Raw genomic sequence first — 23,391 nt, forward strand, 5'->3', positions numbered from 1 at the left:
TAGAGTCCCCGATTCATTTTCTAACCACTGAGCTGTTATATTTACTTTATTCATAGCACTTATCATTTTCTAAACTCAGCTTACTGATTCATTGCTTACACATTTGTTCATTATTTCTGTACTAGAGTTGAGCTTTCTAAAACCAGAATTTTGCATGCTTTGTATTACTTCTGTATCCTTCATTTCCACAAGTATTCCTGGTACTGAATGGGTACTCGATAAAGATGTACTGAAATAATGAATGCTTCTAAAATAGAGCCCTAGTGACATATATGTCAAATTGTTGGTCTAGAATTCATTTAAAAAATAATTACAATAACTCCCATATGTTCGCAAATCCATATATTCTTGAAATGTGTAAAAATAAGGCATTATAATGAGGAAACTTGAGAAATTTTTCTATTTATGATGTTGTTCTTGTCATTGAAAAAGATTTTGTATTAGTCAACATAAGGATACTGATGTGAGGATACATGTGTCCATTGCCCTGACAACTGGCCTTTCACTAAATTGATTTTCCAAATGCCAACTCCAAGTAAGACTGATTTGCAACATATGAAGTTTAATTATGTCCACAAAGGGACTACAGGTACAGGTTCATCTATCTATGATGTACCAGGAAAATGTCAAAGCCAATCAATAGTTTTACTTCGGAATGAGAACTTATATTTTCAAATGAAAAATGTTCCATTCATAAAAATATTACAGATTTATCCTTTAGAAATATTTAGCTTTGGCATAAATCTTTCTTGGCAAGCATTCCTTGGTCTTATAGGAAATGTGAGTCACATCTTCCTCCTAGGTACCTAGTGTCTGAGTGCATTGGCTGCGTTGAAATTTTAATTGGTAATTGACAAGCTGTTTCCCCATTAACCTTGATGTCTTTTGAATAGATCTATGCCTCTTTCATCTTTCTTCTTGAATATAGACCCTGGTTTTGGCACCTTTAGTCAGTTTGTGAAATACAGTAATCTCAGCAAATATCTATTAAATTAAATAAAATAAATAGGTACTGGGTTGAATTCTAGTTTATTGTTTTATAAAATAGAATTCTAGTTTACTGTTTATAGAATGTCTAAGCTTACCATCAGGATATAAAATTTAGAAGGACAAGAACCATGTATTATACTTCTCTATGTAATATAATTTCCCTGTAGAGTCTAACGTATAGCAGTAGGGTTCTCTCCTCCACTGGATCTGAGCTCACCAAGACTCTTAACTACCACCATGAAAAATTCAAGAACTTCTATGAGGCAACATGATTTATAGTAGTAGAACTGGGTATTTTTCCTAATCTCTATGTAGTTCTGTTCCTCCCAAACCCTCATGAATGCTTAACTCACTGGGTTGTTATGAGCACCACATGAATTAGAATATACAAAGTATGTGAAATGTTCTAAACAGATGGCATATAGGTAATCAATAAATGTTAATTATTATTAGATTTTTTCTGAGGTCTACATCAAAGCTCAGCCTATATATATATGCAATCATATATCCACCTCCCATTTTTCTATTTTACATAGATTGTGATCTCAGAGACAGATTGTACCAATAGACATTAGAAGGATGTTCAAGTAGAAAGAAAGCCTTTAAAATCTATATCAGGTAAAACTGAGACATCTTTTCCCTCCTTTCACTGATACAGGTCTCCATTCATTTTGAGAGGTGGGAAGGTAGCATGTTTCTAGGTGAATTTTTAAGTATTCTTTTATCTATTTTGATTTTATGCATTAGAGATGCAAATGTGTGTGAGGGAAGATTAGCAGTAATAAATAGGTTAAAGCAGCACTTGGTCAATATATAAGAATACTTGCTGAAGAAAATAATTATTTTATGAATTAATTTTTGTGTAGAAGGAAGTTCTGTGGAAAAAGCAACAGTCTTTTCAGGAAAATATCAGAAAACAAAAAATACAAATCATGAGAAAAGAAAATACTGCATTAGGAGCTGTGATAAACAGTCTCAGACTATGGGCAAGAAATATTGGTTACCTTGGATGCATGTCTCCAAATTAAACATGAACTGAACTGCTCCATACAACCAAAGGAGTCAGTACTGTGGCTGAAAGACCAGACAAGAACAGGCAGAGGAAGTTTTGAGAAAATTGAAACTATTTAACATACTCTACCCAGACCTTAGGGAATATAGAATAAACTTTTTGAAGTACTCTTCCTTAGAGTTCAGAAATTTATATTTTATGATTATTTTAGTCCCTACTGAGGAAGTAGGCAGTATAATTTCTCCTTCTTTTTAGTTTTATTGCTTTCTCAAAGCAGTTTTATAGAACTGAGTTTATAACTCATTGATTGCTTACTTCTTGCTGTAGTGAATCAATAAACTCCATGTATTTGTCTCAATCATGGAAAAAATAATATACTAATTTTCTTAAAGGATATGATAGAATCATTCTGTAAAATAAGCTGTAAGATACACAAAGATGCATTTTAGTTTTTTTATTGGTTATTTCTGTTAAGTCAATGTAGTAGATGGATGAATGATTCAAGTTTACATACTAATTATTACACTATAAACCATGCTGTAAAGAAAGACAATATTTGATGGAAATTTCCTAAATTTCATTGGTCATTTTATTAATTGATAGTTAGACTCCCACTTATCTAATGATACTGTATTATAATTACAGCTATTTATATATCTATAAAAATACTTTCATATTTAAATGATGGGCAAGTTGATCTCTAACTTGCAAATTATGTCCTTGAAATTATCATTCAATTTTTTTTTCAGAACTCCCACCATGTTCATTATTTATTTCAGGCCTCTGGTACATGTATATCCTCTTCCGCTTAGAATATTATGTTCTTTTCTGGTCATTTAAAATCTTCCCATTAGATTTTCTTTCTTTTCATATTTAAGATCTGTTAGAAAATCATGTAATTAGAACAAAACAAGGCACATGGTAACACATTTTGCTAGATCTTGTAGCTAAAGCAATAAGGCAAGAAAAAAATAATCAAAAAGTTTTAAAGTGGATTTGTTCCTATGGCTAATGTAACAAATCAATATAAGCACAGTAGCTTAAAACAGTAAAACTGTATTATAGTTCTGGAGGAAGGAGACATAAAAATGGTATATAAGAGTTTGAAAACAAGTATAACTTCATTATACAAATTACAACTTCACCAAGGAACCATGTAACTTATCTAATTTTAAAAAAAGAAAAAAGAACTTTGACAATGCCAGTTCTAGTAAGAATGTGGTGCAATGAGAACTCTCATAAATTACTAGTAAGAATAAAAAAATGGGACCACAATTTTGGGCAGTAATTTAGAACTTTCCTGAATTTTGAAGATACATACAACCTCTGACCCAGTATGTTTCCTACTGAGTACATGCTCTTGAGAAATGTTTACCTTTTCCTTCTAGGAGGCATAAGTAAGAATGTTTGTAGCAAGCAGTATTGTTGATTGAACCAGAAGTTAAAATAGCCCAGATGTTCAATAACAAGATAGTAATTAGGTTACAATGTGGAAAATGAGGATAAATGCCATATATGTAGGATAATGCAATGTGGTTTAGTGAGAATAAATGCAACCTGCCTGGAAAATAAAAGTTTAAATCTTAGAAACATTACAAATCTCACATACACACACACACACACACACACACACACAAAATGACATAATTTTAATAAAACTCCAGAACAAGAAATCAAAAATATATCATTAAATACATGTATGTTTGATGCAAACTAATTTTTTTAAAAAGCAAACAAGTGAAAATATCAATGTTTATGGTAGTAATTTAATATGAATGGAAATGAGACAATTGAATGTAGGAAGGAGGCAACAGAGTTTAAAGCATATGGCATGTTCTAGTTCTTTAGGTAGTATTGAGTTTGGTTCATTATACTTATAATTATGTTTTAATATTTACATACATATTATTTGAATTTTGCATGTGGTGTGTGTGCATGTGTGTTCATGTGTGTGTAAAGAAAAGCAAGCAGCATAGCAGAACAACTTGTTGAGCACATGTGCATGTTTGGTCTTGCCCTACTACTACAAATGAGGGCTGAGGCTTTCAGATGTCTGGCCCACATTTGACACACATGATAATAAATAATTATAGGATATCAAATTTAAAAATAAATGAATATATATATATATATATTATCTGAAGATATCTCATTGGGGTATTCTCTCTGGCAACTTAAATCTACTAAAAAACAGTAGAGGTTTAAAGGCAGTTAGAATGTCAGAATTTTTTTTAAAAAAAATATTTTTAGTTGAGAATGGACACATAATTTTATTTTTTATTTTTTATTTTATGTGGTGCTGAGGATCAAACCCAGTGCCTCACACGTGCTATGCAAGTGCTCTACCATTGAGCCATGACCCCAGCCCCTATCAGATTTTTAATTATTGAGTTTGTGTTTTATTTCCTTTTTCTTTCCAAGGAGAACTGGCAAATTTGTCTTTCTATATCCCCAAAAAAGAGTTTCGGTGGTTCTATAAAATAAAAATAATTCTTGCCTTTTAATAGTACCAGCAGGTTTTGAAACATGACATTTTTCTATGAAGCAGTGTTTACTTGCTCCCCTAGTGGCCAGGAGGTACCAGTAGGACTGCTGGTACCACTAATCCTCAGTCATACAATTAACCTGTAAGTGTTATTAATTTTAGACACAGCTTTTTAACACAGCTAGATTTTTTGACATTCTTTCTTGGATTGATGATAATATTTTCTTTCTGGTCTTTGGCACAGTTTCTTTCCTTCAAGGTGGATCTGCTTGATCTATTCTTTACCTATGCTTTCTGCCAGAGAAGTGCTACACTGGACCCATCAGGGAAAATGAAATACCAGTTAGTTATACCACATTATTTATTCGTTAATGATTTGTGTTTCTTGGAATTTAAAATTTATAACTAATTCTACATGCAGTGCTTCTTTGTTTGCATAATACTAAAACTTATCTGAAATAAGGGGAAGAGGTTTAGATGGTAGAGGACCTGTCCCAATACACTGTCAAGGTTGTTTGTAGTTTATTCTGCTCATATTGTATACTTAGTCATATAAATTTGCCGTTTAATCGTATTTTTATTTCAGAGAGTAAACTGAGGTCCGGAGAAGTCAATAATTTGGCTCAGGTTAACTGGCCAATGGATTGGAGAGTTAGAACTATTTTTAAAACCTCAGCTCTCTGACTCTGGAGACAATGCTGCTATTACTATCATGTGTATTCTATGTGTAAGACGAGTCCCAGGGATGATATGGGTTCTCATATTCTTAGGAGGAGGATGCATACATTTTGTTTAATGACCAATTGGCTCTTGGTCAGTGTTTAGTTTACTGACATAATAAAATACATTTCCTAATGAACACTATCATTCTGAGTGTGAGCTTGGTGGAATCTCATTTCCTCTATTCCCAACCAGGCTCTGTGAGTCCAGGATGTCTTTTTTTTTTTTTTCTTCTTTTGTCACAATACACAAGGCCTTTCTAGATTCTAGAGTCGAGATACTGGACTGCCTTTAGTTCAGCATGATTGCAGTATTGTTACCTGTAGAAGTTGGTGTTGGACTCATGAGTCAATGAGGTGTGAAAGTGAGCAGGAATTTCATTAAAAAAGAAAGTGAAAGAAAAAGCTCAGAGCTCCCCACACAGCACCTGGAAGGGGCAAGAATACTCCCAGCTAGGAGTGTTTATGGGCAGGAAAGGGAAGTTGGTTGGTTTTTAAAATTATTGGTTGGGGCTTGTCCCTAGACTCCAGTGTCCCTAGACTCTTGGTGTCACGTGATTGGAGCCCACTGCTGGGGTTTTGCTTGCATAACTTTAACTTCTTGGTGTTGTCTCCTGTGGTCCAGACCTAGGGCCATCCAGAACTGCTGATAAGGAAGAGGAGGAGGGGGGCACCTGCTTAGTAAAGGTAGCAATTTCTAAGCAGTAATTTCTAAGGTCCTTGTTCATTATTTTAAGGATTTTATAATCATTGGATCTTATCAATCTGTCAGAATACTTTTCTTAGTTTTGTCATCCAGGAGCCACAGTCTGGTGTTAGGGTGGAGTTTTAAAATCCTGTGTGTGTTCATGCTTCAGGGGGAAAAAATACCGTTTTTTTTAATCTGGATAAACTACAAGTTTATTTCTCTTGGCTTATTTTATTAATATTTGATGGCATTTACTTTCAAAGTGACTTTGCACAATTGCCCTGGAGTGTTTGCACAAAGGAGACTTTCTAATGCAAATCTGACTGGATTGAAGGCTTTTAAAAAAAATGGCCCAAAGGAGACCACCCTCAAGTTAAATCTTAGCCATCAAAGCAGCCATTCATTTGTTCATTCATTGATTAGTTTTTGCTAATTAATATATGCAATAATTTATTAAACAAGTATTTGCTGAGCACCTTGGGGCAGTTATTAGCACTGGTCTAGGAGTTTATAGTTTAGTAGGGAAAATGAGATGTGAAAAAAGACCAGTTTCAAAACCTAAAATGAAAACTTTGGTGTGAAGAGAAGGTCATTGCAAGAAGGAAGGAGCATAACCACCAGACTTGTTCTGGAAAACACCACACTGTCTCTTCAGGACATCAAAATTAAAAAAACAAACAAACAAACAAACAAACAAAAAAAAAAAACAAAAAAAACCCCAACTTTTACATTTGAGTATAAAGGACCCAACTCCAATATTTGTCTCCTGCTGTAGGAAAGGAAGTGCCTTATACACCCTGGTAGTAGAAATGAGATATGGTGAGTGGTCAGCAATAGACAGAAAGTGGATACTATTGTTGGTTGGTGAACCCTAATCTGTTTCAAAGAAATATTACTAAAATTTTCATTCTGAAATATAGTACTATTCTGGTCACAATTGTTGTTTAGTACAATATTAAGAGTCTATTAAATAGTTTATTGAATTTGTTTAGGAGAATAAAACATTCAAGATTTATGAAGGGTTTTCAGTGTTGTTCCAGGGGACTGAAACATGGATCTCTGTGTCAGTTGAGATTTGAATAGGTGATGGAACATGAAGCCCCACAAACAATGGAGGGACTGTTTTATTTCTCCTTGTGGTCCAGCAACTATTATGCTAACAGGGGAGGAGAGAGTAGATCAAGGACGGTGGCAGGGAGGATGAAGCACTCTTGAGAGGAGAGAGGAGGCTTCAGGGAGGCTTACAGAGGAGTCCTTACTGGATTGAGCTGGAAGAATGAGGGAAGAGTGGAAAGATGAAGGTGGAAGAGACATTTCTCCAAGAGGAACAGATTTGCAGTCTGAGAAATGTTTATTGAGCCATTATTGTGAGAAAGAAAATGTGTTAAATAATGGAGAGGATATACAAAAGCAAGTTTAATATTTAGTAAGATAGAAAGTCTGTCCTTCAAAATGAAAAGTAATAACTAATATTATATAAGTGATACAGAGAGAGGATCTAGAGGCATTCACAAGGGGTTTCTGTATAAGGTTGTGTATAGTTATCAACTTTGAAACTTAAAATATTCAAACTCCCATAAGATTCTCCCTAATAAAATATTACTTTTAAAGGTAATTATTTTTATTTCAAAAGAAAAATAGATCATGTCATTTATTACCTTATTAATCATATTGACTGCTTTGGTAAGTTTTAGTTTATGAATGTCCTGAAAATACAAGTAAATTTAACCAGTTAGCTTCACCTGGAAAGTTTGGTAAGAACACTGCATTAGATGGAGTCAGTAAAACCATCCTGGAACATTCTTAAATTCCATCATCATCTGCAGTGATGAGATCTGTCAGTTTCTTCTCTTCCTTTTGGATGCTTTTAATAAATCTTATAATTTATACTTCCAAATAAATCCCAAATTATTCTACTTCTCTTCATTTCAAATTCTCAGTTCAAGTTACCATCATGTCTCCTCTGTATGATTACAATAGAGTCTTCCCAGACTTACCAACATCCAGAGGTCTCTGATTTCATCACTTGCCAGACTTCCTCCTGCTTATGAGCTTCAGCCACATAAGCAAGGAATTAATCTGCTCGTCATGCATTACAAACATAACTTCCTCTGTAGAGTGCTTAAACTTTCAGGTCTCCCTGTTTAGAATGCTTGTCTCCTAGGTGTATTATTAATGGTGACTTCATCTGGACCTCCCAGAGTGACTTTCCTTAACCCGGTCGTTCTGTAATATAGTACCCTTTAAATTTTATGCACATTCACTTTCTACTTTAGTATCTCTGTTTCCGATTATAATATCAGGGTCACATCAGGAACCTTTCTACCTTCTTCATGGTTTTGGCTCTAATACTTAGATCTAACACCACTTTTATGGAAAGTAATCCATATACATTTATTGACTGAATGTTGAATTACAGTTGAGGTATTTTCTTCCCATTAGTCTTCTACACTTTGAGGCAGAATTTACAGCTGTGGCTTAATTCCCAAAGGCTGAAAGAGGAATTAGTTTCACCAGAATTATAGCTTAAGATACTCTTTAGCTCACCATAGAGTAAAGTCTCTTTTGTGGTCTTATAGGACTCTGAGCTTATGATTCCAAAACTTAATGTTCATAAGATGAAAGTCATCAATTGATGGCAAATTTAAAATAGCAATAAGAAAGAAAATGCAAAATGGAGTTCAAATAATTTGTAAATTTTTCTAATACAATATGAAAATCTTCAATCATAAAAATGAAATAGTAAACATCTAGAATTTTAGAATCTTCTATGCAGGATACACAGTTTATATGAACTTGACATTATCTGTTTTTTCCTAAAGTAATATTATTAGGCTTAATGTGGAGTCAACTCTGAATTAAAAATGTACTGTGAGCAGAATTTCTGCTTATTTTGGCAATAATTTTGAATTTTATTGATATCGATAGTGATAAAACTTTTATTTAAACTGATAATGATTGCTTGTTTGATCATCTCTGTTTCTGCTAGATATTCTGGGAAAACATTGCTAGTGATTATTTTATGTTTCAGGAGCTACCTTGGATGAGTGGTAGAAACTCAGGTCAACTTTATCAGTTCACAAAAGTAGAAATTCAGGAGGGTTTCATGCCAATTTTCTCTTCAACTCTTAGTTGTGTTTGTCTCTGCTTTCTTTCATCTTGTCATCATTATCATCCACTGATATGAGCTTCTTCCAACAAGTTAAGAAAAGATGGTGCCAGGATTGCACTCTCCTAAAGGAAAGAGACAAGCCTATCTTATCTGACACAGGCATTCATTCATGTCATCAACGTTTACTAATGAAGGTTGAATGAGCACCTGCTGTTTTTAGATTTGGTTTAGGCCTTGAAACTGTTCTTGGCCAGAGGAACAGAGCATGTTAATAGGAAGGTCTAGGCCAGGTGCTTCCACCATGGCTGGAGGAGTAAAGGGCACTCCTATTTATATGGATTTGACAGGATTCCAGAAAAAAAGTGGTCATATTATTCCACATTATCGGAAGATGGAAAATTTGAGCAAACAAGAACTTATAGCTATAATATTTCACTAAAATAATGAGTCTTACATATTAATGAGCTGGGCATAAAGTTCAGGTAAGTTGACAAAACAATAAAAGAAAAGGATCACTATTGTTTTTACTATTTCTTTGTTATCTTAAGTTCTATTTTAAGAAAAAATCTTAAATTCCATCAGAGTTTCTTACATGCTTGTTTTATTTCTAGCTGGATTCCTTATACAATTCCTTGTACCATTTAATTGAGATGTAGATAAAGCTTTGTGAGACTGGTTGAATTTCACAGGATATAATTTTCTTTGTGTAAATAAGAAAAAGAAATTCCCAAGTGAAAATCTTAATTTCTCCTCTGTGTCTTACAAAAATAAGCCTTAATTTTGTTCATCTTAACACTTAAAATAATTCTGAGTGAATACTCCTCTTTCCAATCCTTTCTCAAGCAAACTTCTAAACTGACATTATCCTAATTCAGAGTATTATGTATTAATGGATCAGTTCTTCCATGTTCCTCAATGCTTTATAGTCTTCTCTTGATATCTCATTAGTTTCTTCTGTTGTCTAGAAAGAAAATTTTCTCCATCCTTTCTCATTTCCATCAACAAACCAAGCAGTTGGCTAAATTAAAGGAATGAAAATTCTTTTCAGCTTCATACTTGGTTTCTTATTACTTATTAGACTTCCTTTCTCCCTATCCCCATGTCCACTGGGTTTTTGTAAGTGAGAAAATTCTGTGAGGTACAAAAGTCAAACACATTTGAGATTTGCTAATACCCAGACATGTATTTTCTTTTTAAATTCTCTTCACATTTACCTGAAAAGACTTACCCTTTAGGAAAGTATGCTAGATAGTTTTAATCTCTTTAAAATTTTCTCAGTCTCTTTTTTCCTCTATTCATTTCTCCAACTTCTATATGCTATGTGGACATTTCTTAGTGAATGAAGATCTGTTTTATTTCTGTATGTCCTTCAGAGGAGATAAATGTCATTCTCATTAAGAGGTGAATAATTTTGTTTTGGTCTTTCCTGAAGGAATTCTAATGTAACCTGGTGATTCTTGGTGGTGTGTATACTTGGGAATTGTAGTTGCAACAAAATTAATAACATTAACAGTTAACAATATTATCAATCTTATGGAAATTACTTTGCTTTTTCATTCTTCTGATTTTTTCTTGTTGGCACTGAGGAAAATCACTTTCCGAATATTTGGGTGGCATTTTTACAACATAACCTCACTGTTTATGTTCCAAGAACTAGCTATTTTCCTCTATGATATTCACTTTTTAATAAGAGTATAATATTTCTCATATTGCCCATTTGAAGCTCAGTAAAAGTCATTTAATTTTTTCAGTTTTTCTTCATAAATACTAGTATGTGAGAAATTCACCAACACTCTTAATAAATTAAGAATAAATAGCAAGAGGCAGATCATTACAGAGACTTGTAATATAATGACTAGATGTTCTAACTAGTAAAATGGGTCATGTTCAAAACAAGTTCCTGGTTTCCTGAACATTATTATGAAATCTGAAAGCAGAAAAAAAAATGTGGGTGCTCATTTGGATCTGGCTGAAGATTGAATTGACAGGACGAATAAAGACCCACCTACTGCCATTGATTTTGTATATTATAGCATAAAATGGTGAATGTATTGAAGGAAATAGTGACCTCTTTTCCTGTCTTGGCATTATATTGACCAAGTCACTTTCTTTAATTAATTCAAGCATTTATTGTCAATCTCAGGAGTTTCTGTGCCAGCTTGAAGTCATACAACATTGGGGAACACTTCGTCACTCTGTAACTCAATAATGGGGCAGGGATAAGATATCTCTGTGGCTTATTGTTGATAAAATTTTAATGAATTAATAACTATGCTGTATTCATTCAAGATGCAATATATTGTTATTTTTTTCTTTTGTAATTATGTTTTAACTTTATGTAACTTATAAATACTTCAATTGATTATACTAGAATTCTAATCTTTTATGTCCTTGTACCCAGGGATTTGCACAGAAGACTGAGTAAATATTTTAGGATGAAGATGATGATCATTCATTGGGATAATATTGATGACTCATTACTCTAACTATGATGCATTTCTATTGTGAAGATTTGGGGGTGAGAGAGGTTAATGGTGAGAGCAGGAAGCCATCCATGAAATGCATATGGGTAGATCTGGCACTGGGAACTTCCTGTGGCAGTCCCACCCTATAGACCTGGTTCCCCGTAGCCCTGGAGATGGGCATAACCCTTTAGGAATTGAGCAGCCTACCTGCTCCCACCTCGAACCTGTTTTGGTGAAGAAGTTTCCATAGAATTTCTTTGGTGTTTTCTGATATAAATAAAGCAGACACAGACTTTTTTCTTTCTTAGAAGCTAGACCTGTCTTTGCCCCCTCTTTGAAAATACTTTGTGTTCTGTGGTCATTTCACTGTACTATTTTTGTTAGTTTTTATTTCTCAGCCATCCCATTCCACGAAGGGAAACCCATTCCCTCTCCTGCGCAGGACATGGGTGATAGGTAAGATTTTTCATAATTGCTGCCACTCTTCCTTTTGGTAGCAGATGCTATTTTTTTTCCTTCTTTCTCGAATCCCTGAAGGGATAAACTCTAGTCACTGAAAGCTGCCCACTGTTAACACCAGAGACTGTGACCTGCAGCTTTTATTCTGTCTGTAGGAACATGCTCTGCCTGTGGAGAGTACTTGGTTACAGAAGCTATCTTTAACCAGTGACAGAATTTATAGAACATAGGCCACATTATAGGATTTCATTGTACTGGAAATCAAATTCCTAATGCTTATTTCACTATCATATTGTTGATAAGTCCACCAAGTTACAGAATTTTACTTGACTCTCATTGTCTTCTAAGTCAAAAGCAAATGGAATGATTGGTGTCCAGTAGTTTATTCATGCCTTAGCATACTAGCATAAGTAGATGGATGTCTACATTTCTTGAACTGGAATTATGGAAGGCAAACATGGACGTTAAATGGAGAGACAACAGTAAAGGAAAGAAAAAGGCAAGTTGAAAACAATGAGTGATTCAGGGAAAAAATTGTTCTTTGGGGGTCTAAAAGAACGCTTTTGGATAATTTCTGTGTAGCCCTAGGATTATCAGGAACAAAGCAGGTATAAGAAATAAATTCTAAGATGATGTATATATTAGTTTCTCATTAAGTGAAATAATAAATAAGCATAAAGTATAGAAAGGAAGTTGGAAATATGAGAAGTAAATCTGATACTAATCAGATTAGCATCTTCTGAACCAAAAGCCAGCAATTGAAATGAAAGATCATATTGCTTATAATTTGCATATTAATTATTATGAATATTATGTTATAACATTAGTAGTTTTAGAGGCTTAATAATTTGAAACTATGAAAATAAGCAACACAATTATTGTTTTTCCATGTTATAGAAATTCATTCACTTTTTTCTTACAGATGATTACTTACCCTATTTTTGTACAATTAATTTGTAATGTCTATACTTATTTGAACTTAATATGTTAGCAAGAAATATCTTTTTTTAAAAAATTTTTTTTAAATTTTTTTTTATTGTTGGTTGTTCAAAACATTACATAGTTCTTGATATATCATATTTCACACTTTGATTCAAGTGGGTTATGAACTCCCATTTTTACCCCGTATACAAATTGCAGAATCACATCAGTTACACTTCCATTGATTTATATATTGCCATACTAGGGTCTGTTGTATTCTGCTGCCTTTCCTATCCTTTACTATCCCCCTCCCCTCCCCTCCCCTCCCCTCTTCTCTCTCTACCCACTCTACTGCAGTTCATATCTCCCCCTTGTATTATTTTTCCCTTTCCCCTTGCTACCTCTTGTATGTAATTTTGTATAACCCTGAGGGTCTCCTTCCATTTCCATGCAATTTCCCTTCTCCATCCCTTTTCCTCCCACCTCTCATCCCTCTTTAATGTTAATCTTCTTCTCATGCTCTTCGTCCCTACTCTGTTCTTAGTTACTCTCCTTATATCAAAGAAGATATTTGGCATTTGTTTTTTAGGGATTGGCTGGCTTCACTTAGCATAATCTGCTCTAATGCCATCCATTTCCCTCCAAATTCTATGATTTTGTCATTTCTTAATGCAGAGTAATACTCCATTGTGTATAAATGCCACATTTTTTTTATCCATTCGTCTATTGAAGGGCATCTAAGTCTTGCTATTGTGAATTGTGCTGCTATGAACATCGATGTAGCAGTGTCCCTGTAGCATGCTCTATTTAGGTCTTTAGGGAATAGACCGAGAAGGGGAATAGCTGGGTCAAATGGTGGTTCCATTCCCAGCTTTCCAAGAAATCTCCATACTGCTTTCCAGATTGGCTGCACCAATTTGCAGTCCCACCAACAATGAACAAGTGTACCCTTTTCCCCACATCCTCGCCAGCACTTGTTGTTGTTTGACTTCATAATGGCTGCCAATCTTACTGGAGTGAGATGGTATCTTAGGGTGGTTTTGATTTGCATTTCTCTGACTGCTAGGGATGGTGAGCATTTTTTCATGTACTTGTTGATTGATTGTATGTCCTCCTTTGAGAAGTGTCTGTTCATGTCTTTGGCCCATTTGTTGATTGGGTTATTTGTTATCTTGTTGTCTAATTTTTTGAGTTCTTTGTATACTCTGGATATTAGGGCTCTATCTGAAGTGTGAGGAGTAAAGATTTGTTCCCAGGATGTAGGCTCCCTATTTACCTCTCTTATTGTTTCTTTTGCTGAGAAAAAACTTTTTAGTTTGAGTAAGTCCCATTTGTTGATTCTAGTTATTAACTGTTGTGCTATGGGTGTCCTATTGAGGAATTTGGAGCCCAACCCCACAGTATGTAGATCGTAGCCAACTTTTTCTTCTATCAGACGCTGTGTCTCTGATTTGATATCAAGCTCCTTGATCCATTTTGAGTTAACTTTTGTGCATGGCGAGAGAAAGGGATTCAGTTTCATTTTGTTGCATATGGATTTCCAGTTTTCCCAGCACCATTTGTTGAAGATGCTATCCTTCCTCCATTGCATGCTTTTAGCCCCTTTATCAAATATAAGATAGTTGTAGTTTTGTGGATTGGTTTCTGTGTCCTCTATTCTGTACCATTGGTCCACCCGCCTGTTTTGGTACCAGTACCATGCTGTTTTTGTTACTATTGCTCTGTAGTATAGTTTGAAGTCTGGTATCGCTATACCGCCTGATTCACCCTTCCTGCTTAGCATTGTTTTTGCTATTCTGGATCTTTTATTTTTCCATATGAATTTCATGATTGCTTTCTCTATTTCTATAAGAAATGCCATTGGGATTTTGATTGGCATTGCATTAAACCTATAGAGAACTTTTGGTAATATCGTCATTTTGATGATGTTAGTTCTGCCTATCCATGAACAGGGTATATTTTTCCATCTTCTAAGATCTTCTTCTATTTCTTTAGGGTTCTGTAGTTTTCATTGTATAAGTCTTTCACCTCTTTTGTTAGGTTGATTCCTAAGTATTTTATTTTTGGGGGGGATATTGTGAATGGAGTGGTTGTCCTCATTTCCATTTCAGAGGATTTGTCGCTGATATACAGGAATGCCTTTGATTTATACGTGTTGATTTTATATCCTGCCACTTTGCTGAATTCATTTATTAGCTCTAATAGTTTCTTTGTAGACCCTTTTGGGTCTGCTATGTATAGAATCATGTCATCTGCAAATAGTGATAATTTAAGTTCTTCTTTTCCTATTTTTATAAGAAATATCTTTTATTTCATGCTATTTTTCTTGATCTGTAAGAATGAAGTTAAATTAAATTAACACAAATTTAGGCTCTTGAAATTATGCAAACTGCTATATTACAGATGAACACATTATTTTCAAACTTAATTATGCATTATGATTTCTTGATGTTTGAAGGTCAGATTTTAAGTGCTATTTCCTTCTGACTGAGGAAATAAATATTTAGCTAGAATGTTGATGTCGTCTATTTATTACATATCTATTTACAACATCTCTTAGGTTTTCCCAGATGATAAAATACCTGACCTACTACCATTAAAAATGCAATTAGGACCCAGATGCTATCATAAAGTGCTAATAACCCAACTTAAGGGGATCTTGTTATTAAAGGGTGTACACATGCTAAATATTGATTTTTTTGGGTTCACTAGTCTTTTAGGAGTTGAAAACTCAAGAAAAAACATATTTATACTTAATATTTTAAATGTTCAGTAATGCATAGCAATAAAGAGGAAGATGAGTACAGATAATGAAAAATATAAAAGAAAATCACTAATATGAAATATGAATTGTTTTATGTGAATTTGATAAACCTGTGACTCAGATGACCCAAGAAGAATGAAAATATGGAAAAGAAATATGAACTATGCATTTATCCTATCATTTCTATTTCTATCTGTGACGAATACAGTGGCAACTGATTAAAAGCTGTCACTTTTAGCAGGCGAATCTGTCTACCAAAGCAATAATCTTAACGGTAGTTATGAACAAACAGCAGTTTACCTTAATGACTTAAAAAAATCAATCAGGCAATTTGTTTGATGTACTACAAGCTCCTTGAAAGTCTGATTGTGTAGATGATTTCATCGCTCTCTGTTTACATAAATTACTTTTCTTGGTTGTCTATGAACCTTTCCATTAGGCATCTATCAGAGGGAATGAACCTTGTTGACATAAAAAGCAGTCAAGAAGCTTGTGTACTATCTTCCTTTATAGTCTAGGACCATCCTAATGCAAGGCCAGATATTGAGATTAATTTTTTTTCCTACATGGATGTCCTGTTTATTTAGGAAGATTTATTGAAAAAAAAATTTATATTTTTGTATTGTCCTAGAGTATAACATTTGGTATAAATCAAATAACTGATTATTATCTGCTTGGCTGCACACCCACAGGAGTGGAGGAGCATGCAAGCAGCAGCTTGCCCTAGACTTTCCACTGGTTTCTTCACCTCTGCAGCTGAACATGCTGGAGTTTTCAGATAGTCTTCCCCTCTTTGACTTTTCTACCAATGCCAGCCCATCAAAAGAACTGATTACAGTTTCATTCTTGGATCCTCCAAATTCCCCTGTAGAACAGAAAGCATAGATATTGGGAGCAGGTAACATGAGAGATTCCTGAATGTAATCTGACCAGTCTGTATATGAATCTTGTTCTGGGCCTTGGTGCCCATATATTGATCATTATTTTTCAATTCTTGCATCAACATTACAGTATCGTAATCATAGTTTTATACAAAGTTCTGAAATGTGGCATTGTAAGTCTTCTAGCTTTGTTCTTCCTCAAGATTGCCTTGGGTATACTTGGCCTTTTATAACTTCTATATAAATCTAATATCAGCATAAATAAATAAATAAATAAATAAATAGAAATAAAACCCACTGGGATTTTTACTGAGAGTGAACTGAAGCTATAGAGTAATTGAGGAAAAATTAGTATTTTTACAATAATGTGTCTTCTAGCAATGTATAATTCAGGGAGCACTAAAATCAATCTTCCAAAAGCCAGTCTGGAATAACATTGATGCCTGAATAGAGTAAAAGTTGGACATTCTAATATTAGAAGAAAAACATGCTTTCTGGGCATAGCTATCTATTGAGCTCTTTGGCAGCCAAAGGAGGGCTCTTTCCATTGTCCAAGAAGGAGATGATATTTATTTGGCTAAGAAATGGAGGGTCCTGCCACCAGTCCGGTTTGCTATACTTCCTCTCAATCACATGTGTCTATACATCTCTCTGAACAGGTTCCAGGTGTCACTATTCCCCCCGATATAATTCTTTGGAATGAAGAGTTGAGCCAAAACTTCTAGAACAGTAAGAGACGATTGGAAATCCATCACTTTTCTTTTGAGGAGAAAAAAGAATGTGAAGCCAATATTTTCATCTTAGCTATAAGGAGTCACTGATGTGCCCGGACATGGCAAGAACCCTTGGGAACTGTCTCCAAGCATCTTGAGTTAGAACCTCCCACCTCATTCTTCGTGGACCCTTCACAGACTCTCGGATATGGAGACTTAGTCCTGCAGTTTTTCTTCATTTACTCCACTGCATTAGGAAAACGGAAGTTGGGTAGCATGGCACATACCTGTGATCCCAGGGACTTGGGAGGCTGTCAGGGGGATTGCAAGTGTGAGGCCAAAATCTCCCTGAGTTCCATCTCCAGTAATGAGAGGGTGGGGGAGGGGAAGGAAGATGGAAAACAAATACTGTCTTTCTGGACTTAGATTTAATATTCTTTAAGTGAATAAACGATTCTGCAACTTGGGGTGCTGAACTTGTCTGAGTAATAGGAATGTCCTCCCTGAGGAAATGGCACTTAAGGTGCCGGCAGGGCTGATTCCTTCTGGAGGCTCAGGCAGGATCTATTTTGTTACCTTTTCCAGCTTCCAGAGGCCGCCTGCATTCCTTGGCTCATGAGCCCATCAGCAACTTATATGGCTCAGACCTCTGCTCCTGTACCTCCTGTGTTCCTTCTGCCTCTTTCACCTACAAAGACCTTTATGTGATAATCTTAACTTACCTGGAAAATCCAGGATGCTCTCCCTATTGCAAGATCCTTAATCAGAGATGCAAAGTCCCTTTTGCCACCAAAATAACATATTCATGAGATACAGGGATTAGTGATCTCTGGGGACCTAAGGGGATTATTCTACTTCCTATAATTTCTGAGCAAAGTACTTGTTTTTTAAAGTAAAATCAACTTGGTTATATTTTCCGACAGAAGAATAAGATAAAGCTTTATTTAAGACAAGAAATAGTTCCAAATTCATCTTTGGAGATAAAGAAACCCAATTCCGAATCTTGGATATACCACTTACTACCTGGGTGGCCCTAGGATATTTTTAAATCTCCTCGAATTTCAGTTTTTGCATCTGAAAATGAAAATAATAGCAACAATAATAAAAAATGTTAGAACTAAAATTAAACTTTAATATCATGTGCTTTCTCATGTATTTTCTTATGTAATTGGAAGGGCTCAATGTTCTAACCCTGAGTTTCCCATCCCCTCTTGGTTTCCATGGATAAGGCCTCCTAGCTAAACAATCTTCCGTGTCAAATGACCTTGTGCCATTTCTACTTCAGTTTCGGGTTCTCTGCTGGTTCACATAAATATTCAAGTAAGTCAATTACATCCTTTCTTGGGAACCAGGGATAACGGCACCTTTTGTTATTACAAAGCTTGCCTCCAGTAGTCCTTGGTTGTTCACCCTGTTCCTGAGTACAGTCTCCATATGGTCCTACATAGCATGTGGTCTCCTTCTGCCCTGAGCTGTGAGTAAATGTGACTAATAAGCTGCTCTCTATCTCTTCTGTCCAGTCTGGATGTTGTGTAACCAGCCCTGTTCATGACACTAAGATTGGAATCCCTTATCAACAGAGTGAAAAGAAGGTGATCCAAGCAAATACCAACCTCATGGCATTTTTACAGGGCCCATTTTGTTTTCAGAATATGTTAAGCTCTTAGCAAAAATCTTGGCAAAGTCCTATTATACGGAACAATCTCAATAAGTGGTAGCTATTGTTATTGTGTCATCATTATTATATTTAAAAATCACCATTCTCAGACCTTGGCATGAGTTGAAATTTTGTGCTTTTCTCGTAATCCATATAATAGTGTTTCAAGGAAAAGAGAAGACCAAGTTCTTATGAAGACATGCAGGGTGAGAAAAATGCAATTTGAGTTTACTAGCATAAAGAAGATTAGTCATTAATTTTCTATGCATTCAAACCTTGAGAAATTTGTCCAGCAAAACCATATTTTAATATAGAGGCAATTGAAGCCAGGTATGGTGGCACATGCCTGTAATCTCAGTGACTCAGGAGGTTAGTGCAGGAGGATTACAAGTTTAAGGCCAGCCTGGGCAACTTAGGTAGATCCTGTCTCATAATAAACATAAAGAGGGCTGGGGATGTAACTCAGTGTTAGAGAGCTTACCTCACATGTGTGACGAGTGTTAGGGAAGGTGGGGGTAGTGATGATGTGGCATGGGGGAGAGGCAGCAAGACAAGATAGCTGTGTCAGCGAAACGATAATTTTCACTTACTGTAGATGAATAAACTACAGATCCAGACAAACAGCTCTGCATCTTTGATTTGTATAAGAACTAAATGGTTCACAAAGTGGATGATAGGACCTTTTTAAAGAGTATGGCAAAAGTGAAGATTCCAATGTAAAAGGGAAGAGAAATGGGATGATTTTGAATTTGGGATTTTTTTTTTTCCGTTCATTAGTAAATATCTAAAACACAAGGATCAGCATTTTCTCAGAAGGGAAATACAGACTGGTTCTGAATCTAAGTGCTGCTCATGGAATGAATCTCGGAAAAATGAATTTCAAAGGCAAAACATTGATTAAACCCAAAAGGATAGGAAGACATCAGGGGAAAATCTGCCACTCGAATGTTTATGAAAAACATTTTCTTAAGTGCCTGATGCAATTGGTAAAGAAATTGTTCATGGCTATAGAGTACCCAGCAGAGCTTTCTGCACTAGAAAATGAACAAAGAAAGCTCCGATTTTTGCTTGTAATTGTGTACTGGTTGGCATAGGCTCTTTTTTATGTAGTTTCATTTATGCAAGAGTTCTTCACAGAACACTCTATCAAGCTTGCTGTGCTACAAACTTGCTTCTCTTTTAGTGCACGGAGAACTCAGCTTGCTGTGTCCTGCAGTATAGAAAGCCCCCGCTTTTCATTTCTTCCCTCAGACCACATTTGACAAAAGCCTGCCACACGTTGGTTGAGGTAATCTACTGTGGCAGATTTTTTCAGATTTATTTAGATGGAGAAACGTTGTGACCACATGGCAGGTGTATAGAGGATGCACTGAGCAAAGTCAGGTTTTTTATGCAATGAATGTGGTTTGCTCTCTTCAAATACCGAGATCAAGAGAACCACTCTTCAGAAAAATTATAGGTATGCTGGGATCAGACCCAGCCAACACTTAGAGGTTTTCCTCATTGTGCTTTACAGCGATGCTTTGCCATATTTTGAATCCCAATGACCTGAGGAAGTATAAGCTGAACTGGGCGGTTCAGAAAGATCATCCTAAGCAAAGATAGCCAGAGTTAATGAAGACAACAGATTGAAAAATAATAATGACATAATTTAATGACACAAAAATAATATTGACACGTCCATATATTCAACTGCCATTTGGTTGGTTATCTACTCATAAAGGACTCTCCAGCTTGACTACCTGAAACAGAGGTCCTCCTCCTCCTCCCTAGTCTGTTTTCCAGTGAATGTCCTTGTCATTCACAGTCTGACTCCTTGACTTCTCAATTTTCCTCAACTCTGTTCTGCCTCCTCCCCTCCATTACTCCCAAACCATCCAATTAAGTTATCATTCATCTTTTTCTTCTACTCAGTCATTTTCTCATACAGACATACCTTCATCTAGTATGTCATACCCACAATTACCCTTACACTAGGCTGTGTCCCTATCTAGTTTCTCCTGGAGCACATAAATGTCTTCTTGATGTCATTCCTTCCTGCAGCATTATTCCTTTGCAATCTGTTTTTCAAAGGAAAGCAAGAGCATTCATTCTAGAATCTGATTTGTATCGCTTTTCAAATTAGAAGGCTTTTCTTTGTTTCCTATTGCTCAACAACAAAGTCCCAACTCATTACGAAATCCTTATTTTTCTATTTTGGCACTTTCTTCTTGGACAGATTATGTTAAAGCTGCTGACCTTTTGTAAACACAACTTCTTTCACTTTGGGAAATAAGTACTGCCTTCCCTCAGCCGTTTTCTGGGCCTGGAACAATTTTCCCCCTAGTTGGCTGGGGCAGCTTTACATACCTTTTAGTAACTTGTCCAGCCTCTGGACAGACCAGTACAGTTGTCTCACAAAACCTACTGTAATCCCAGGGTCTGAACACTATCATGATGTATATGGCTGTTAGTTTAATTTTCCCACCAACAGAACTTAGGCAGTAAAAGAGCAAGCACCAAGATAGTTTGGTTCACTATTCCACATGTAACTCACCTATATACCAATCCATCTTAATTGACAGAGTAAATAGGCTCTTAAATACTAGTTGAATAAGATTCAATCTGTATCCCAAACATGCTGCTAGGTATTCATATTCATTATGTTATGTAATATTTATAAGAAAATCATAGGTAAATATTATGTTTATTATACAGATTAAAAAGCTGAGGTTGAGAGTCAGAAGGGAATTTCCTAAAGGGGGGAAAAAGAGTGGTAGACAGGGATTAAAATTTAGATTTCCAGTTTTCTTCTGAGAGTTACACAATGGGAGAAGGCAATTGCTTTCAGAATGCAGAATGTTGGCTGGAGATTGTACAGAAGCAGATAAAAAGGAAAAGTATAGCATTCTGGGTCATTGACAAAGTGGGAGGATCATAGTGGAGAGTAAGAGAAGGGATTCTTGTTTTCTCTCCCTGTTGTATTGAAGGCTGTCAGATCCTCAGATGGGATCCCAGCGATCTTCACAGTGGAGAAGAATGAGGACCCTCTCCCCCTCTTTACTCCCTGACCTGCTATATTCCAGTAAGTTTGACGACTAAAGAAGGAGTGCCCAGGAATAAATAGTGCTTAAGCTCTGTCCATCAGTAGATTCATGTGAACTTTCCAAAACAAGGACTGCCTGCTCTTTATTTCCTTGAAAACATAATCCATCTTTTTGTCTGGCCAGTTGAATAAAAAATTTAATTTCTTACCTTGCCCCCACGGGCCCCCAAAGTTCACTTACAGCAATTACTGAAGAAGAGTGTATTTACTGTCACACCACATAGGCCTGTGAAAGGTTCTACCCACACAGGGCTCCTTTTGTGTTGAAATATTGATAATTACCAGTGTAGCACTTTGTGTTTGGCAAATATGGCCCAGAATTTACTGCTTCAATTCTATGTCATCTATAAGGCTCTAGGGAGGGGTTTAAACAGTGAATTTCTTAGTTTTCATTTTTCTAACATTGGGTTCTATTTTATGATGTGTTCAAACTTCTGCAAATTTACCAGGCAGAGTGATTAAAAAGGAGAACATTCTCAAAAATAAAGCTGCCTTTTAGTGATTTGACTCATTGAAAATGGAGAACAAAGCAATCTAAATGGAGAATTTTAGAATCTTCATCATCTTAAATCATCATTAACCATAAATGTCATGTTGTACACCAACTAAGTTCTGATGCACAATTAGTCACCTAATTGGGTTTAAAATTCATTTAAATAGACGGCTTCAATCCCTGGCCCACCCACTCACTATTATTACTCCCATTTAAAAGCTGAATACAATTTTGGGCTCCTACTTACAGAGCTCTGTGGCCTAAACAAAAGCATGCTGGTTGGAGAGACAAGTGACCTATTTGAGAGATTGTGTCTGCTGAGAACCATGTTCCACAGTGAGTTGCATGTTTTGGACAGTATGCAGTGGGAAAAGTGTCTTTCTGTAGAAACTCTCATATTTTGGTTCATGAGGGGAAATATCCTCCCTACTTGCTTTGTATGATGTGGCAAAACAAATGAACAGACAATGCAAATAAGAAAACCATTTCCTGTGAGGGAGTGTTACTCTTTATGACTGCCAGGGTGCCACACAATACACTATCTACTTCATTAGCTTCTACACAAGTACTTTTTCACATTTTTTATCATCCTTGAAAGTTCAGCATATCTTACAATCAATGGTGGCATCCTATTGACTTTCTAAAGTATTTTTTCTTAGTAGTCTGTAAAATAATGGAATGTCTTATAATCAGAGGCATGTTTGATTCAATGGAATACGATATACTGCCCTTCTGGCAACTTCAAATGGAGTTTTTCAAGGTAACTACTATATTTGAATAAGCTTACTTACTAGATAAATATTTATTCTCTCATTTCTTCACTTACATATAATTGACACTGCTATTGGCATTAGGAAAATGAAGGAAGAAACTAATACTTTTTTTTAAGAGAGAGTGGGAGAGAGAAAGAGAGAATTTTTTAATATTTATTTTTTAGTTCTCATCTT

This window comes from Callospermophilus lateralis, chromosome 7 (genome assembly GCF_048772815.1).
Source record: "Callospermophilus lateralis isolate mCalLat2 chromosome 7, mCalLat2.hap1, whole genome shotgun sequence".
NCBI classification, from domain to species: Eukaryota; Metazoa; Chordata; class Mammalia; order Rodentia; family Sciuridae; genus Callospermophilus; species Callospermophilus lateralis.